Raw genomic sequence first — 20,776 nt, 5'->3', positions numbered from 1 at the left:
AATTGCTCCTTTTCGTATGCCTTTTGAAACCTCACCAGTGGTGTCAATTCTAGTTCAGTTGTGTCCCCCTTTATCCCAGAATTAAAGATTATCCCCTACTTTTGCTTTTATATTCTCAGTATTTTTCTGTGTTCTGACACTATTTTTAGTAATATGTACCCCTTTCTTCAGTAACAGCTATTAATTTTATTAGTTGTAGCCTGCTTTACTGGTTAAACTGTAGGCTGAGCAAGCCCAGCAAAAGAAGAAAAAGCTAAAAATTCATGTGACCTGAGCTAAATTTTCTCGTGCTTCATATGCATACTTCCCCATTTTATAGCTAAGCACTGTATGTAGCCCAGAGTATTTACACTCCTTTTTCTTTGCTGATCAAAAGGATATTTTTTGTTGAGGAACAGAAGGAAGACTTTTCCTTACTTGTCAGGACTTGATATAGATATTGTCCCACTTCTACCCAAAGCGCATCTAATAAAAATCTGTTTCATTGTTTGTAACTCTTTCACAGCATTTATTTTCATTGGGGTTTTTGGCACAACTGGAAGCTTTCACGTTTTGAAGAATTGGAACTGTGCTCAGGAGAAGTAGTTGTGCAAAACCACTGTATGACTAAATATGCTCTTGCTATGTTTTATACCCATCCTTCTCTCCTTCCTTTTGTCTTTACTCCTTCCCTCCTTTGTCCCTTCCCCCTTTCTTCCTTCATTCCTTCTCTCCTTCATTCTTCCTTTCCTCTTTCCCTTCTCTCCCAAGCCTTTTAATGTGCCAGCTGTTTTTTAACAGATGTTTCCCTCATAACCACCCAACTTCTCATTTTCCTACTTTTCTTTATGCTGCTTCTGTTTCTCCTGCTGGGCTGTATTATCATCGCTACTCATGCATTGTGCATTAGAAAACCCACATCCAAATCTAGTCAATAGAGGTTAGATTCAAAAGTTGGTTTAAGGGCAGGTCTTAATCCCAGTTTACTGAAGTCAATAGCAGATCTTACCGTGCCTAAGCCGATCACTCTATCCTAATTCAGTTCTGAGACTCACATTATAGAATTGCAGTAGGTTCTGAAACTTGTAACCTGAAAGGCAGGAAGTTATTAGAGAACAAGCTCTTGTTTTGCAGTCCCTTGTGGATAACACCCACTTGGATGAAGTTGCCATCTGTTGTTTTCTTGGATCATGTCAGAATATGTGAAATAAACTGGAAGAGAGGCAAAATGACAGACAGATGCAAGTGGGCAATAATGGTTGGAAATCTACTGTTGAGGTCCTACAAAGCAAGGGAAGGATGTGAAATGTTATATGTTTGGTCTGGAAAGGACCTGTTGGGGCAATAAAGGTGATTGCACCAATCACCAAAATGTGGCTGGAGCATAAAGCAAGCTCCCTGGCTATAACAGATCCATCATCGTTGTTCTTTATTTTTCTCATTGTTTTCTAGGCATAAATGAGCTGAATGCTGGCAGTGGGAAGTGGAACCAGAATCACACTTTAGACCACAGGGAGAAGGACACAGTAGAAGAGCAGTTAGAGTAAATAACTTGTGGGCTTAATGCTGGGAACTAGAAGTGTGACATTCCCATTGGCAAAGCTGAGTAGTAACGAGGATCCAGCCTGTATCTTATAACCTGTCTCCAGTTGCAATACAGGAAAAGAGAGGAAAAGTTGAGGGAGTTGCAGGGTTATGATCAGAAGTTTCATCAATTTAATGATACCATGTATATTTTAACTTAAATTTATTTACATTTAAGTAAAGTGGTTTAGGATTCAAAACCAAATGACATAAATTATGTTGGTGCAAATGAAATACTGATGTTTATCCCTGTTAAAAAAGCATAGTTTTCTTTGTTTTCCCCCCTTCAGCCATCTATATATTTATATATATGTATATAAAAGATACCTATATTATGTGCAATATTGCACAAGACCCAAAATTGGTATATTGTACAGAAAGTGCATTTCCTGAAAATACTTTCAGAAATGTTTTAATAGTAAATGCTTCATCAAGAAGTTATATCATGTTATATACAGGAAAAGAAAAACTAATACATTGTTAGTTTGTCTGTTAGCTTCTGAATTTAAGCAAACACTTAATATACCAGTAATCTTTATTGCTGTTACGTTAGGCATGTCTGTAAGTAGTATTTAAATCTGATTCTCTTAAGCTGAAACAGTTTTACTGACTCAATGATACAAGCATTTCCTGAAAAAGAAGGACATATTTCCTGTATTTTGTTAATATTTGACAGTGCTGATCTTAAACCAGTAGCAACATGACACTGATTTGTAAGACAGATTTTAAAGTAAGGTTGAAATTCTATATTATTGTATCCCACATAAGCTCATTTACCGAGCAACAATTACATAATAAATTACATTTAAAACCAAAAATAGACCCTGTTGTCTTTATTTCAGTCATAGAATTAGCCAGACTTAAAAAAGACAGAGGATACTGCAGATGAGCTCTCAACTGACAGTGCTTTGCGTCCATGACTGAAGTGTCCTTAGCTTCAGAGTAGGCAACCAGCAGAAGTCAACTCCATGCTTTGGGTTCCTCAGAGTAGCAGGTTTTGCCCTCAGTGCTTAGTTCGAAAAAAAACCAAACCAAAACAAAAAACACACATAAACCCCACCCCCACCCCCCAACAACAACAACAACAACAAAATCAACCAAGAAAAGCTTCCTAACTAATCTGCACAGATGGGACAAAGCTCACTTTGAGCTACTGCAAGCTTGTTAAAGTTAATGCCAGTATTTACAATGGCATTCTAGTTTCTGCAGAAAGACAATGGAAGGGAAAGTGCAGAAAGACAGGGCTAAGTTTGGGCTCAAAGAGCTCTGATGTTTACTTGATGTTACTCAGCAGAAACACCATGTCTCTGAACTTGCAGTGTATGAAGTCAAATTTGTGCATAAACCTTCACAGAATAATCCTTAGTCTGAGGTTAGATGCCTGACCCTGTCTGAGAGCACACTCACTAAAATAATTGGCTTAATAAGAGTGGAAAGAAACATATAAGCAGTATTTTCAGTAACAGGGCTCACCTTTTTGTTAGTTACCTTCCTTGTTCAGGATACAAGGAGATCCTTTTGCATTAACTGTTGCCAAACCACAAATACCAGAAAAGAGACCCTCAACCGTCTACTTCCCACAAAAACTAAGAGCATATAGCAGGAGCCTAGACTGATTGAGAGATTAAAAAATATGCATTGCAGTAAAATAGAACAGTGGGCTCAATCTTCTTTGCTTGCCTAAGCAAAAGTTTGATTTAGCTTGATCACAAGTTCTAATTCTTGTTACATGGAAGAACAATTTAGTTTACAGAGGAGTCTTTCTTCCAACAGAAAAAGGTGCAAGAAATTCCAATGATGAGAGGTTAAGGCTAACTTAGATGGTGAACAATTTTTTCAGATTATTTTGTAAGCTTTGTAACCTTTTGATCCTTTTTTCTGTGACTCTTTACTGGACACTTACAGTGCTCAGGCCAGTGTCAAGTCTAGCCACTATATTACAGTGACAGTTGCACCAATGTCAAAGGTAATACAGTTTTCTATTATACAGTAAAGATTGTGTCCACCCTTACTAAGAGGATCAGGCTGAGAGCATATGTTCACTCGCTAGCTTCCATGACCTCAGATGCTTTGCTTCATTCTTCAAAGTATTGTTTTGTACATGGCTGCCCTAAAACTTGCATAGTTAGCTTATCAAATGATTGAGAGGGCTCAGTCACCTGTGTTCTGCATTATTTGTCGTTCCTGCAAACCATGTGTCATCTGGAAACAGTTACAATAGAGTATGCTTGTTTGCTTCAGAATTACTGATGATAACATTATAGAGCAAAAGCAAATCCCTTTAGGACCTAATAAAGCAAGCCTTTAATGATAATAAGACACCTTTCAATTAGTGGATTTTTGAACCACTGATTATTACCTTGATTTTTGATTGTTCTAAATTCTCAGTTACCTTGCCAAGAGGTACCAGATCAGATGCCTTATAGACTGTACATGCATCCACACTTACTGTATGAGCTTTTGGTTTAAAGATTGCATCCCACACTACTTCTAGCCATTGTCTGGTTTTGTATTGTAGTCTCCCCAGAAGTGTGCAAGAGTGCTGGAGACTTGGATTCATACTGACCTGGTTCTTCCTAGGATTACATCTCTATGCCCTCCTGGCGAAAGGCTGTTCATTGTGCAAGGTAAAAAGCAGTTTCCCATGGACTTTGCTGCTGAAGAACCATTTAAAAAAAATTAATCTAGACTTTGTGGACTGGAGACAAAATAGAATGAGAAGTTGAAATACAATTGTATCTCTAGTCTATGTAATTTTGATAATACTGAAGTTAAACATACAACGAATGTGTATCCCATCTCTTTGAATCATATGGTCACTATTCTAAAGTGGAAAACCCCAGGTTTTAGTCCAGTGCTATCAGGTAGTCTTAGAATAAATGCTATGAATTTTGACAATAGTAAGGTGTGCCCCAGATAAGCAACCTAGACCTTCTAAAGTTCAAGGTTTCCCTACTGCCAGAAGAGGATATCATCTGCATGCTTTGTTTTGTACTTGTACAAAATAGTCCCATCATTTCTCATCCCCTATATAACTAGAATCTGGTATTTTTGCTAAGACTTGATGAGTAGGGGCTCTGAAATTGTTTTGCCACCTCTTTAAATGCCATCTAGCTTTATACTGTCATGTTGTAAGAACTGGGTCCTTTTCCTTGCACTTATGAACAACTAAAACTACTTGCCTGCTCATGATCCTATGCATTGGGTTTTTTCTATTCAAATTGACTCCCTCCTTTGTGTTTCCTTTTCTTAATCTCTTCCCAGCATTGCACAGCCAAGGTGAAGTTGTTGATCGGTTGCCCAAGTAACCGGAGCCCGTATTGCTACATAGGTCATGGAAAGGTGAAGTGCCATGAAAGCTTTTTGTCTAGTACCTTCCCAAGTAGATTGTAAAATAGTCAGTTCGACTAATAATCTAATTTAAACCTCAGAATTCAGTTCCCTGTTACTGCGTGGGTTTGCTTTAAATCCTTGTTGCAAAGATTTGCAAACTCATTCTTTTGGTTAATAAAATAGAAACCTCTCATTCTATAAATACCTATAAAATAAAAACTTGGAAATCATATTTTATATGTACATTTATATATAGGTATATAAATTTTAGCAAAGATTAGTCAGTCCTATTCTGAGCTGCTTCTAGTATTTTGAAATCTGTTTTTTTGCAGTAAAGTAAAAAGTGAAATCACTTCGTGTGTAGAAACCATACCAATGAAAGGGATAGTTTTAAAAAGTGTGGTGATAGACAAGTAGCAATGCATGATAATGCCAAATTATACCACCTACGTCATACCACTTGACACATGAAAGATATTTTTGTAACATACAGGTGAATAATAGGTTGCAGTCTCTTCCCTTCTTCTCTCCCTTGAGATCTAGAGTTTCTTGTGGGGGATGTGTCAGATCTAGCCAAAAATGTGGACAAAGAGACAAAACTTCAGTCATGAAGCACAAACTTACCTAGATTGGTTTTATTCTTCTGGTTGAGAAAAGCAATTTTTATCTTAAAAACATTCTCTCTTCCAAAAGGTTTTCATTCTACTTCTGTGCCAAACAACCTGATATAAAACATAAGTTATGGATTCAACAAGTCAGGAGCGGAGTTGTGTGGGTACTTCAGCAATGGTGTTATTCTAAAAAAGAAATTGTGTCCACATGACCTGATGAAAAGCAACCACAGTATTTGTGGGAGCAATATCAAAGATCACCAATTCTGTGTAACTTTAGTCTTGAATAAGATGCGACAGTCTTTGTTGACAGCTGGTTGGCTTGCATTTCTCCCAAAATTGGAACAAAAATCAAGCTTCTCTGTAAAAAAAGGAGAAAATATGCTTTGGGTCAAAAGAAATATGTAGATGGGGAAGAATAAAAAATAATTTAGTATGTTAAGACTGGTTCAATTCAGGTTTATTCCAACTTTTTCCAAACAATTAACATCTCACAGGGGTTATTTTCTAAGGGGAAAACTTGCTTAGAATTTTCCTTATAGGTGAGCTAGGTGACAACATAGTCCTGTGTTGCATTAAAGAATGTTTTATTGTGTAGCATGAGGATGATGAGTTTTGACAAGTTAACATATTGCCTTTGAATAAAGGTGTTCATTTAATGGAAGGAGATGTACATTATTCTCCACACTCCCCTCAGTCTACAGAGACACTACCAAGAACACTGGGAGAGGGTTTTACAAAAAGAAATTACATTACACTGCACTTGTTGAAATCAACTGCTATCTTTGTTATCTGTCAAATACCTTAACATCACATTTGACAACCTATACTAGCAAGGGACACACCTGAGGACTATTGCTGTTTGTGTTGTGCTCCCCTTTCCTCCTGTACCTGGGAGAGACTGCAATATGCATACTTAAATTAATGGCTTAAATTCAAGCATCTGAATGTGTCATGCAGGCTATTTAATTATATCAAGCTGGCCAATGAACATGGCTTGGAGGGGATGAAAATGCGTTCTGCATGCGTGAAAGGCAGCAGATGGATTTATTGACTTCAGATGCAGTCAGAGGACACAAAGTGACATTTTTTCTTTAAGAACCAGAAACAACAGAATTCACTAGTCGATGTGTCTGTGCACTAACGCAACAGATTGTGACTGTAAGGTTTAGCCTCCTTATGTACTTGCGTTTCATTTAAATTGGTTATTATCGTGTTCAATGTTTATGTTTCTATCCTGCTAATCCAATTTTTTGCAGTTTTTTGGTTTTGATTACTTTTAATCAAACAACCTGAATTTGGAGTCTGTTCTATATTAAAAGCTGCTGACTTCCAATTCTCCTCCACCTCAATGAATGTCTTATTCCTTCAGGAAGAAAATCTAAGACTTGAATCCTTCTAAGGTTATGTTCAAGATGTGGTTGTGACTACAGCAAAACCTAATGGATGGATGCTAGGCATAGGCAAAGAAAGAGCACAAAATAACAAGATTGGATTGACCATTATCCATCAGAAAGTTGTCTGGCATGATGCCTCTGCTGCCTTTCATGTCTCTCTAATTTTCTTCTGTCATGAACAAATAAAAATGGTTATAACAACTTTGCTTGGTTTTCCTGTAGTTTCTGGGCTTACACACCTCTGTATTTTTCTAAACCATTTTTCCAGCTTTCTTCAAATAGAGGTACATTGTAACTGCTGTTTTATCACTCTGCAGCTCTTTTCTGCCTTTTTTTTTTGAAATAGTTCTTTGTACTAAAATTTTCGATTAGATATTTCCTTGAGCTTGCAGAATAACCATGACCTAACAGAAGTAAACAAATGAAACACCTCCCCCTTAGGACTGAGCATAAACTATTTATGCTGCATTTTATGGATGCCTAAAAATCACTATGCAGTACCGTAATTCATGCATGAAGAACTAATTTCAGCTTCATTGCCTTCCATAGAGCTGCAGAAATGATACATTTAGTCTGATGATTGTGAGAGTGTGAAGAGTGTGTCTTCCTTAGATTCTCATTTATTTCTGTCTTCTTGTATTCACTTGCTTACTTGAGGTGCAAAGGAATTGGTATGGTTGAGTGAATTAGAAAGCTGTATGTGAAAAAAGAAACCTATATATTCTTTTCACGTCTTTGCTGATGGGAAGGCTATGCAGAGGCACATAGAACACGACACCAACTGTAACGTACGTACAAACAACGCAATGACTGTTGTATATATACACTCCTCCTCTGTTCAGTTCCCATCTTCCCTTCCCTCTAACTAGGCTTCAGTAGATTTCCATTTGCATTCTCCCACCTTTGAAAAGCCATCTCCTTCCTGCTGCCTTCCACCATCATACCTCTCCTCATTACTTCTACTTCCTTTACCATCAGGGATAAATACAGAATAACTGCGTGCCGTGGCCACCTTTACATTGCAGTCCCAGTCCCATGATAACTTTCACCAGTTCAGGCATACACTTTGCCCTGGAGAATTCAGTGGTGAATTCAGAAGCAGGAGGAGGTGCGAAAGGAGATGCCACTCTGCCCAAGTACAGGAGGTGAAGAGTGCGAAAGTCTGCCTCCTCATAGCAAAATGGGTTGGTGTGAGGGGACTGACCTTCCCATGCACACCTATAGTGTGAACCAGCTTTGGATGGATGACTGAGGTCATGGATGACTTCCCCCTTCCATACAGGGTGGCAGAGTCGATTGGAAAAAAAAAAAAAAAAAAAAAAAAAAAAGAAGCTTGATGCACCCTTGAGGGAAAGTTAGCTGATAAAATCAGTGATGAAGTACCTCTCTTTTGCTGTTTGTCCTCATTTCATTTGCTAAGGAAGAATTTTCCTGGGTCCATGTGATGCCCGAATTTAAAAATGTTCCCATTTTTTTGGCAGCTGCAGCTTCCTCAGCTTCAACAATTCAACGTGTAAAACTGGTATCAGCACTAGGCAGGCTCTGCATGCTTTTACCCCACAATCTCAGAAGAAGTCGATCTTAATATCTGTAACTGCAGATTACTAAGGCTCCCTGAGAAAGTGGAGGCTACAGACACACATGGATAACCTTTTTAGACAGGTCTGCTTCAAAGGAGTTGTATTGGAGACAGTAAGATGCAAATAAGCAATGTTTGATCTCACAGTAAGCAACCAGATTATGAAAATAGGAAAATATAAATAAATCATCTTACAGCTTCTGCACAGCCCTGTTTGAAGACCCGTTCAGTAACATCAGGTAGAAAACACCTGCTCAAGGCAAAGCTGGCAGCTCTCCTTCCCTGCCTCAAGAAGCCTCCCCTCCCTAAAAGGCACTGGACTTTGAGAAGCCTGGTAGGGCTTGTCTTCACCACCCCTCCCACTCCCCCCTCAGAAGATGTGAATAAGGGTGCCTTCACCCTTCCAGAGGCCAAACAGAAAGATTCCACAACTGGAGCAGAGTGGCCGAGGGCTGCTTGGAGCTATGGTGCTGTGGTGCGATTTTTTCCCCCCATTAACCGAGCAGGGTGGTTTTTTGCCTGTTTTAATGTCAAGGGAGGTTCTGCAAAGTTCTGTATGTCAGTGTCATATTTGTCCCTGAATCTGTTGTGAACCAATGCAAAATAGGCTATTTGCACAGCTTTTAGGAAGAAGTCAAATCCTACACGTTCTTTTTATACACCTAGATGAATTGATGAAAGGGATTAATTGTATCCCAAAGACTTGGAATCATTAATCATCTCATCACTAATTGCAGCAGCAATGCTTTGCACCCCTTTAGACATCTGGTTTTACAACAGTTTCTCAAACAGATTATATTTTCTTGCCTGTTCAAAAGGTTTGGGTGGTGGGATTTTTTTCCTGCGGCCTGACACGGATTGGTGCCTGCTCATGGAAAAAATGCAGACCTGGAATTTGGATGAAACTCTGTTTCTTCCTGGGACCCATGCTGTAGGAATCGGTTCTCTGAAAGCAAGAGGGATGACGGAAGGAGGGATACTCACTGAAGAGCTTCAATACATCAGGAAGCAGGAGTCTTTACTTCCCTCAAGAAAATAACTCCACCCAGAAGGTCAAAGGTGGATGGCTTATGAACAGACGCTGCCAATGTATGGGTCAGGTTTTCCTTCCTATGGTAGTTGTGAGAGTGATGCTATGTGAGGTGGAAAAAGAGCTGGTAGCATCTCTAGGCGTGGCTTACATAATGCTTTCCACTGCTAGGGCCTTGTTTGAAAGGAGGTGTTTGGAAACACAGCAGGAAAATTCCTTTAAATACAGATGAGTTATTTTGCATGTCCCATGAAGCTCTGAACACAGCTTTGCCACACCAACAAGGGAAGATGCGCAGAGAGGATCAGAGTGAACGGGGTTCATCAACTAAGCCATGTTCATGCTGACTGACTTCTCTACTCCTAGTCCATATGGATGGGAAGTAAGAGCCACTAGGAAGGGTTACTACAAATGAGGATTATAAAAAAATACCAAGTAGCTTCTAATCCGGTGACTAGCAAGTACCTGTAGTTGGAATGAATCAGGAGTTAAAAATAAGCCATAATGAGAGACTGGCTCAGACTGGGCATTTGCACAGCAGGACCATACTGAGTTTGCGAAGCCTGCCTTAATTTTGGCATTTCTTACCTCTGTGACTGCTTCCTTTTGTAGCCTCAACATTCTTTTAAGGCAGTTATTCCACTGTATGCAATGCATAACTCATATTAGGAACTTATGTAGCTTATTTATGGAGGCACAGTCTGTCACTGGAAACATTGAATACCATGTGGGTTAAGGAATGTTAAAGAGGAGTCTCTTGAGGGACACATGGGTGGTATTCCCTGGAAAGCATCCTGAAGTATTTTTAGCCATGTATTTTCTCAATGTGGGATGAAAGTAAGCCAAAAAAAATAGGCAAGATGTATCCTACGTATTGTATATATTAGAGACTCTGCATTCTGAAACTACATGAGAATGGGAGCCCTTGGACCTCCTAGTAAAAGAAGAAAAGGACCATCAGACTTATTGCATATTTTTGTTAAGTGGTGCTTTCAGGGGTCTTCAAAATGATACTCCAAAAACTACCCAGTAATGTGAATTTTGTGCTTTGAGGACTTGGCATGCAACTGTTCTAGCTACATGGAGGTTAATGCCTCTTCATAAAGACTTGAGCCTTTGTGGAGCCACATAATAAAAGCCATGTGAAATTCAGCCGATCAGAAGGTGACACTCCCTTGTCTGGGACCATTCCACACCCTGAAATGTGTTTTTAAAATTCTTTTTCAAAATGTAGAAAATGACATAGAACCTGATCTGGCTTTCACAGGGGCAAGTTCATCTACTGCCATGGAGATCAGTGGTCTCATTGCAGATTTCCACCACAAAGACTGCACTCACTATCTGTCCAGACTTCTTGAAGTCCTTATTTCTCATGCTTCCTACATTGTAAATACTGATATTGTAATTCCAGACTGTCCAAGACATTCATCCTTAAAAATCAGCCCACTAGAATTCATTCCTATACTGACCATACTGATGTCTGTATTGCTGGCTTTTATGAAATAGTTCCTCCCAAGGTAATTTCAAAGCGTATCTTCGTCACCGTGCCTCCTTCCAGCTTTGAAAAATAATATAATAATTGTGGCCCAACCTCCAACCAACTCACCTATACGGTTTCTAAAATTGTTCAGCCAGTTGACAGAGAAGTTACTAATCCTTGCAGATCATTCATTTACTATGACTACTACCATCCTTAAAATTAATTGGCATGCCCAGCTCACACAGTACCTTCCCAAACGCCAGAACTCTATGTAGGTCAAACATGAGGGAATTTAACCTCTTCCAAACAACGGTTGACATCTAAAGGGACACAACTTGACTTTGACGCAGGAAGTTCAGAGTAAACCATCCTTACCTCCAGCTATTTTCCTGTAAGTGGTCCTGTTTTGCCTGGAGATTTTTTTTGCTTTTTATTTTTTATTTTTTTTCTTTTCAGGGATCATTGGCAATTTCAAAGGTATCTCAGGGCCTGGCAGTGGATGGAGAGCAGGCACAATGAGATTACTCTTCAGCGTCTCTGTTTTAACTTTCAGTTCAGCTTGGCTCTCAAGCTGTAGTTTGACAATACAGTGAATCTGTTTTGTGGGGTACTTAGCATCGGATCGCAAAGCCACTGTAGTCATAATAATGCAATATACTGGTACAGTCACTCCACTGATTCAGATTTGTTAACAATATATCAAAGAGAGAATTTGCCCTGGCAGATTTAACATAGAAGAAGTATTTTCTGTCTAGGCAGCTCTTAACTTCATGCTGTCTTCCTGCAGCTGGCATAAAATCAACATAAAATTATTAAGTGAATGTAAACACTGTGCTATGTGCTCTGGCTAAACCAACCAAAATGGAATCAGATGCTCTTGCCTGATTTCGATCAAATTTGTACTGTTACATGATGTACAGCCTCACAGAGCTGGTATTAAATGATCACAGAACTGTTGTTTCGGTAGCCTACCAAAGCAACAACTCTGTGGTTAGAAAGTCATAGACATTTCATCTCAGCAACTGCTCTTTGCTTAGAATTACAAACACCCTCATCAGTGGAAGCTGTCATGTCTAATAAATAGACAAATTCAATCATTACCATCTGGGATGTCCTTGGGAGCATAAGATGGAAGATGCAGAAAACGTGCCTCAGCTGTATGATTTTTAATACTCTGGGTTTTATAGTGACCCAGACCTCTTTTAATGACAGAAAAATATTCCTTGGGGGCCAGGATGAGGATATTTGTATGCCCCTATTTGCTCTAATAAAATAGATTTTCCTCTAACCTGCAGAAGATGTATTATATTTCCATGTTTATAAACTCAGAAGATTCCCTGGTGATTATCTAGTCAGTAGAGATTACACACTATATATGCTATAGAAGATTTTACAGGCATAGAATACTGGTGGTTGATTATTTAGTTCTCTGTAGGTCAAGTCATAAGATAAACCTGAGTCTCAATGAAAACTTCTTTTAAAACAAAACCCAGTCTTTCGTTTAAAAATTTTGAACCACAAACCTTAGTATGTTATTCCAATGATTAATTTATCCTTGCTTCAAAGTCTGTCTTTTTTTCCATCCCTAATTTTAAACTTTTAGTAGCTAGAGTTTCTGATCGCTCCTGTATAGAGTGAAGAACCCCCTTGACCTCTTTCCTATTTTGGAACCTCCAAGCTTTAAGTTATCTCTCAAATTCTCTTGTTCATCAGAACAAACTCCTTGAGTCTTTAACTATAAAGAATATTTTGAGGTCTTTCAGGTGCTTTGCAGGCTCTCCCTTGCCCCCTTTCTAAACAATAATCATCTGTCTTGGACTGTGGACAAAGACACCAGGTGCCATACCACAGCTGCATGTAAGTCGGTACCAAGCACAGAGGCAATATCACTCTCACAAGTACCAGAAATTCTTGTAATCATAGATCCAATTCTACTCATAAATCCAATTAACATTTGATTCTGGCTGTAGATCTTACACAGCTGATTAGTCACCATGACCCCTAAGACCTTTTCAAAATCAAGGCATCTCCTAAAGGATCCCTCATAGCGATTAAACGTTTCTTACACACTTTGTTTTTAAGTGCCACAGCTTTGCATTTGGCTGTTTAGAAATATATTTGCTTATGTTTATCTCACTAGCTATTCCAAATAATTTATTTCAATGTTTTGCCCTTTTCGTGATTTACCACCCCCTTGGTCTTCATGACATCTGCAAATATTATCACTTAAAGGCTGCCTGACTCTGATTCTTTCTCTGCTTGTTTCCATGGGATTCAGATGCTTTCATCTTAGAAGCTGCTGCCTAATAAAACTGGTTGACCAGGAACTGCTCAGTCTCTTTTATGTTCATCAGGTTGGTACTTTTCCATTCAAACGACAAACCTTTCCTCCTGGCATAGCTTCACCTGCAGGTCACAAACATGAATAAGTTTCACAGACTTCATGCAGCAAAAAAGGTTGGTTGTAAATTGTATCCCTGTTCCTACACTGTATAAGTGCAAAAAAAACCCATAAAGCAAAAAGCATCTCCAAACTTTGTCCTTAATTTACCCTCCTGCTACTCATCTGCTCAAAAACGTATTTGGTGGTCACCGTTGCCTTGCTCCACCTTTCTTGGCAAGGGAAAAATTAGCTCCTCGGGTATCTCACAGCCCAGCAGATCCGTTCTCAGTGACGCAGGCAGAGAGACGGCTCTCCCACCCCACACAGCAGCCCAGCTGTGCCACGATCCCAGCACACCAGGGGGCCAAACGCGCCACCCCCCACCCCCCCACCCCCCGCCACCCATGTCCTCAGGGCCGGTGGGACACACCGGCAGGCACACTGCTTCTTCCAGCTGCGGCGAGGGGTTTCCATCACTGTAGGAAAAGGCTCCCTGTGAAGTAAGGTTTTAGAACCAACCAAATTCCCGTCAGTTTGGTCAGTACTAAAATACTAAGGAGGAAGAAGTACACATGCCTGGACAGGCTCTTGTTTGGCAGCAGTAATGCAAATTTGTAAATCCTATTAATAAACTACTTATACCTGTAAGCTGTAGTAGCAATACATACTTGTTCATTACACCTTGTTGTAGGACAAATAATATCGCAATTCAAACTGTGCAAATCTTCAGTATGACAATGAAATTCCTTTCCCTAAAACCAAAGATAAACATTATTCACATGTGGCTGTTGCTGTGAATGACAAGATGACGGTCAACTGCAGAACATATTATTTTTAACATGCGCCTTCAATAAAAGTGTTTATAATACTCACCCCTGTACATTTCAGCTTTATTAATCTAAAATACACAGAAATGTCTCTTTATTTACTTTTTTATTTATATGAACTATACACAGAAATGTCCCTTTTATTCACTTTTTCATTTATCTAAACTAGGCTTGGATGCGTCTAGCCAATGTTAATTTAGAACTCTCCTATACGCTATGGCTATTTCATGGATTAAGGCTCTTTCTTTAGATTAGAAATACAACTTAAATAAGGTTAAAGTAGCAAAAATGTATTTTCTTTTCTGGTAAGTCATGTGTCATCCTCTCTTTATTAAAAACTAAAAATAGCTATGCAAACCATCTGATGGGATCTCTTGAACGGAATGTGGGAACACTATTAGAGCAATGCCAGAATTTCAACTCCACATTAAATAAGTTAACAGACTCTTTGAAAAACTTTGCAGAGCAATTTGTCCCTGAGATAACTGATTTTAAATCACAGGAATTGTAGTAAGAGTTAATTTAATCTTTTTGTATTTGGCTCAATTACTAAAAGCATCAATTTTACTTAATACTGGTATTTATGGAGTTACTGACTTATTTGCTACTGTCAGAGAAACGTATCATCTTAGAAAAGTAAACAGACACATCCTTCATTCTCTGCTGTTTCTCACAGCCACCTCTTTTCCTTCCTTTCATGCTTTCTCTATAGATCAAATATTTCTCTTCTCAAACCTGTCAATTTGCAAGGTTCCCCAGCGAGAGTATATGCTTTCCGTGCGTGCTGGAGGTGAAATAAATGGGACAAACTGTATGCTTAAAAGTAAGCATATATACCTCACTGGCTTGGCCACAAAAATGCTCTGTGGTTTTCAGCACTACATCCACCAACTCTTGTGAAAACTAATTTATTTTTTTTCTATGACAGCAATATTGGGCTCAGTATTCTCTAGCTCATCTTCAGATAAGATCAGGACCATGGCCACAAGTCCATCTTACTTATTCAGGATGATCACATGGCTGTATTTATACTCCCCCACCACTTCATACACATCTTGCCACTTCTTCCTTTCATTTATGCAAGCAATAAAAACTCCACTGGCATAAGTCTGCCTCTCTTTCCTCTACTAAGCAGGAGTTTCTTTTGGAAAAAAGATCTGTTTTAATTTATATTTGAACATGTACCATGATAGACTGCAAGAAAACTGACCAAAATAGGAATTTTACATATTGATTTGCTGTAATTGGAAAGCACCCAAATATGGTGCTTAGTAGAACACATAAGAAGACAAAAGGAACAGCTCCATCTCAGTGCCAAGTTGTTGGGTGGGTTAAATTCTTTCCATTTTCCATAGAAATGTTTTTGCCACCTGTTTTGTCCTTTTTAAGCATCAGGGGGGAGACAAAGCTTTTAACCCCCACTCCAATTTTGCCATTAGAAACCTTAGGCACTTAGGCATTTAAATAAATGTTTACCTTTTTTCCTGATCATTTCAGAAATAATATATTTATTAATTTGTACGTGATTTTAAAGAATCACATTAGTAACCCTTATGCTTACTATTTGTTTCTGTGTCTCTTTTAGAATAAATGTTTGTCAAAAAGTTGCATCTTCAAGGTCTGAATGAATTCAAAGAAGCAGATATTTAAGTTTGTGCCAGGTTTTGCGAAGTCCATAACCGCAAGTGCAAAGCTCCATCAGAGGTATTTGGCTCATATGAAAAAATGTGAAGATACATCCTGTGTTTAATCAGTTGAGTTCTTGTATTATGAAATGAAACTTTAAAAAAAGGAGAAAAAGGAGGAACTCAGGAATTACTGATCCATCACATAAACTTCAGTTCTCCCCAAAATAACAATAAAAAAAAGTGCGTGCTTTGAAGGTAACAGGGAGAAGTATAACAAACACAGGTTTTCTGAGGCCAAATAATGTCAAAGAAATTGGGCCTGGGGATGGGGTAGGTGCCTTGTACATTGATTTACTAAAGCTTCTGACACTCATGTGACATTTTCCTAGGAAACCATGTTTCAGCTGAAATATTCCCTGAAGCTCACAGATCCAACGACACACCATTGGGAGGAAGCCCTGCTTCACATACAAGCTGTAAGGATGTTTCAGTATCCTCATTTATGTTCAGGATGGTCAACAAAGGAGCATGTTTGTCACACCTGGACAAACCTAGAGTGATGTTTTTTAAGGTGAGGTCTAAGCTGGAGCAGGGGCACTGCATGTCAAGTGAGGCACAGGCAACACCTTTGGAAGTGTGAGCTGAGAGGTCAGTGATGAGAATGGAACTGGGCTGGTTTAGGGCAGAAATGTGTGACAACAGCCTCCAAACACACCAAAAGTTATCACTGAAAAGGCATGGAATGGGTTCTCCATGTTCATGGGGGATGAGATAAAAATTGCAGCATGGCGGATTTAGATCATTCACTAACTACATCCTCGAGGAAGGATATAAAGCCTAGGCCATCAGGGTTTGAACAGACAATGCCTGTTGAGGACAGTTTGGATATGGTTGGTGCTGCCTTGCACCAAGAGGTTGGAATGAATGACTCTTTCCCATGATATTTTTATGAAACCATCCATGGCAAGCGAGAATGCCTTAAATCTGGTTCAGCAATATCCTTAAGTGAATGAATCAGTACATACCCTCAGCCAGTGGCACTGGCAGGGGTCATTAGTGAAGGTCAGCAGCAATTTAAGAAATGGCCACCTGCAGCCATCTGTGCTTTCATGCCATTTTTTCTGCTGGCTTTCAGGGTACCTGTTGCAACTTCAGCCGCAAGTCAGGGTGGCCAAAGCGGTGGGATAACAAACACACGCCACCCAGATGTCTCTGAATGAATTCCAGAAGGGAAAACATACTTCAACCCCATGAGCTCCATGTGCCACTCAGGAGGAGGCATCGAGGTGGCTACCCGTGTCAGCAGAGCAAGCAGGAGATGCTAACACTGCAGGGGGAGAAACTGAGAAAAGCAAATAAAGCTGGTGGGAGGTGCAATGAAGTGGCTGGTAGATTGTCCTTCCACAGCTCTGCTGCTGTTCCAATAAATCATTTATTTCCCAAGGCTTTCTTCTCACTGCAATTTCTTTCTTCCTAAAGCTCTTTGTTTAGAAAACAGACAAATTTCTGCTATCTGCATATATAATTTCCCCCTTATAAAACTCCACAAAGTCCAGGAAACTGGTTAAAAGCATCCTGTCTCTTACAGGTATGCACAGAAGTGGTTATTAGAGTTAACCAGAATAAAAATACCAGTGAAGAGAGAATGCACATGGTGAAGTAAGTCTATGAATGAAAATTTAGGCTAAAGACATTTCTCATGTACTACATGTGAGGCAGACCCAAGCGGCAGGCATTGTAAACTGGGTGAAATGCAGAATTTCTGCAATAGTTTGGATGCTTTCACAAACAGAAGGCAGTGGATTTCAAGGCAGTTATCAGGATTTTACATATCATTGTTACTGAAAAAATACACCTTTATTTTTAAAATATTTTTCTTAACTCATTCTGTTACTGCAGCTCTGTCTGAAGGGTTACCAGGTTGAGAAGCATGTGTGTTTTGCTCTGCTTTTAATACATTTATCACTTTAATGACCCACTGTGGGTTATTACTACCTGTCTGTCTGGCAGGAACTACCCAACTACCATGCTGATAAAATCCTACCTTCAAATTTTATGCAAAATTATTTAACAGGGGGAAAAAAAAAAGGGGGGGGGAAAAAAAAGGTCAACTGGTATGTTTACAGCAAAGAGAATGAAGAACATTTCCTTGAAGAACTTACTCAAATCAGCCTTGCATACAACGTGCCAAGAAAAGAAAGAAGTTTCACGTTAGCATAGATCAATGAAAATTAGTGCATTCTCGTTATGTGATACATGCTGAAGGCAATGTTGGTGGAAAAATACAGAAAAGTGTAAAAAACCTCATTCTTTTAATGTCTTTCTACCTCACATTAGGAAAAAATTAGAAAGTTCCTGCCTGCCCCCCCCCCCCCCCAAAGGGAATGGAAATACCTAAAGAGGTGGGGACTCTCTTGTGGATGTCTAAGCACAGCATTGGAAGCAAAATCTTTATGTTTCAGTGTGTCCAATATATCCAAAATATTTTGCTTAAAAAGGCAGGCATGTGTTACTATTTTCAACGCGCTTCACGTAAAAAAAAGTCAATAATGAAACACTGGCTTTGTTGATCCACTTTTCACTGAGTCATTAAGGGCAGGGAACAAGGAGAGACAGAGGGAGATGAGGCATCTTTGAACACAGTAGATAGAGCAGACTACCATGAAATTCAACCCCAAATGTCTAGACTAAGTGGAAAAACTTCAAAAGAATAAAACCCCAAACAATCCCAACAAACAACATTACTTGGAACAAAATCAAAAAATCAGAATGAAATTAAACCAGGGCCCAGGCTGTGTTGGAGATGTTGTGATGCAGTTCGGTAGAGCAGCTAGGAGAATCACAGTCTACTTCCGAGCTGGTTGCGAAGACTTGCCTCCGATGAGCTCTTCTTCCAAGCCAACATCCCCATCTTCTCAAGAGGACAGTTGGTCACTTCTTGTTTTAGCAGGCAGCTCTTCTACCCCTCGCTAACCAAGCTTATCCTTGCCTTGGGCCTGCCTTCAGTTCCCTTGCCCCTCTGTAAATGTGGCAGCATGTCCCTGAACAAAATAAATAAATAAGTTAATAAACCCTGTGATCCTGACATCTCTCCTCAAATTCCCTGTCAGCTTGACAGAATTATGGTTTTCAGCAAAATGCTTTGCCCGTGATTTTCAGCCAGTTCAGCCATGCAGCCCAGAGACCTCAGTCTCGGCAGAAATTGTCCTCTTGGGCCTGGTGAGCAGAGCTCACATGCAGGGAAATTGTATGGGGCAGGGCTCCTCAGCAAGGGCTGAAATCTGTCTCCTTCAGAGAAAGAAGTGAAAAACCAGATGTGACATTCAGGAGCCTGAAAGGGCAGGGCTGAAGTTGCATTGCACGGGTTTCATTTAGATCCACCAGGATCAGTGCAGTGGCTGATGTCTGTCCTCCTTATCCAACAAGACCTTGAAATGTACCTTCAACCTAAGTAGGTTGTTGTAATCTTCTGGGGCCTATACTAGCTTTCCACTTAAGGAAAGCAAGCCTTGAACTGCAGGGGATGAAATGAGGTGAATATAATTGCGTTATCTAGTCACAGGTGTAAGATTCAGGCCACATGAAACAGCAAATGGGTCTGAAGGCACAGCAAGAATCTGAATTTCAAGGCAAAAGGGTACATATAGTGCTTCAGCTGAAGTAACTTCAAGTGGCTTAAAGTTCCTGTATACGAGTTTTCAGTTTTTGTGGTTCAGCAAGCAAGGAAATGCAAGGCATTAGCATGACATATATTTCATGGCAGGCCACTTTTGCCACAAAGCCCCATCATGGCCAAGGGTAAAGAGGCCAGATGTCGAGAGGCATAAACAAACCATCATGTGAGATCCTCCAGTGCATCATGAGGAAAGGAGGGGAGCTGACTAATCTTGCCCTGACACTCGTTCTTAGTGTAAAGCCCTTTACAGTATGACATTCCTCAGCAGTACCTCACACTCGGGGCAAAGGGAAGGAGACCAGACATCCTTGGACAACTGTTGCTCACCTTCAGCTTCAGAAAGCTTCCTTCCAAAAAGCAAGATGCTCTAAGTCATCTTGTTTGCTTCCTTCTGAGGTTACACTTACCATCAAAGCAGTTCATCAACAGACCGCTGATAAACTTATTATCAACAAAAATAGTTCCTTTTCTACTGGTAGAAGAAATGCAGCAATTTCAGTTCCTCAAACGAGCTATACCGCTGTGGCACTTCTGCAGGTCTGGCTGAGGGGTCCATCATCTTAACTCAATGCAATTTTTTCTCCAGGCTTAGTTAAATGCACACGGAAGACTTAACCTTTTTTCAGCAACAGTGCTACTTTTTGTAAATTGCTGATGTGTTTTGCAAAAGCTAGAAGTCAGGTGGCAGCGTGCCATTTTTTTGGTATGAAGAAGCTTTAAAACACAAAGAACATGAATACATCTTTAAATAAAACTATTATAAATAAAAATTAATTTCTTGCTTGTGAAATCCAATTCCTTTTCTGATGTTTGCAGTAACCAAGTAGATGACCCAGGGATTACTTTTTGTAATCAAGCATGATAGCTGCAAATTCAAAAGGGCAGGCTGGAATGAAAAGGAATATAGAAAAACTGGGCTGTACACCATTGTTTTGGATGGTGTCTGAGTTTCATTTTCTCACTCTCTCTAGTCCCACTCTTTCACGTATCCCGCAATTCTGCAGCAACAGGGAGAAACAAATGAGTGAAAGCATTGAGTTTGTAGGATGTAGAAAATGCAGTTGAAGAGTTGTAATGTATCGATTGGTGTTCAAGGGCATGCTGGTAGCCACTAAACTGGGAAGACTGAAGTATGCACACCGTGTATTGATAAAAGGCGTGACGGAGGGCAGAGCAATGCTGCTACCCCCTGGGGCAGACGGGATGGCCCTGGAAATGGAAGGCCCCAGTGCCAGACATGGCCTACATGCCTGTGCTGTCATTTCCACG

General features: G+C 39.7%; 1 long non-coding RNA gene across 1 annotated transcript; it reads left to right on the top strand.

Annotated features, from left to right (window-relative positions):
* The first annotated feature begins 10,348 nt into the window (after positions 1 to 10,348).
* LOC119143839 lies at positions 10,349 to 17,847 on the top strand. Its single transcript, XR_005102845.1, has 3 exons — positions 10,349 to 13,347; positions 15,789 to 15,907; positions 16,221 to 17,847. It is a non-coding gene; the product is annotated as an uncharacterized LOC119143839 (long non-coding RNA).
* The last annotated feature ends 2,929 nt before the right edge of the window (positions 17,848 to 20,776 follow it).

Source organism: Falco rusticolus, chromosome 2 (assembly GCF_015220075.1).
Source record: "Falco rusticolus isolate bFalRus1 chromosome 2, bFalRus1.pri, whole genome shotgun sequence".
Lineage (NCBI taxonomy): Eukaryota > Metazoa > Chordata > Aves > Falconiformes > Falconidae > Falco > Falco rusticolus.
The sequence above is the reverse complement of the archived record's forward strand: the minus strand, read 5'-3'. Positions and strand labels throughout refer to the sequence as shown.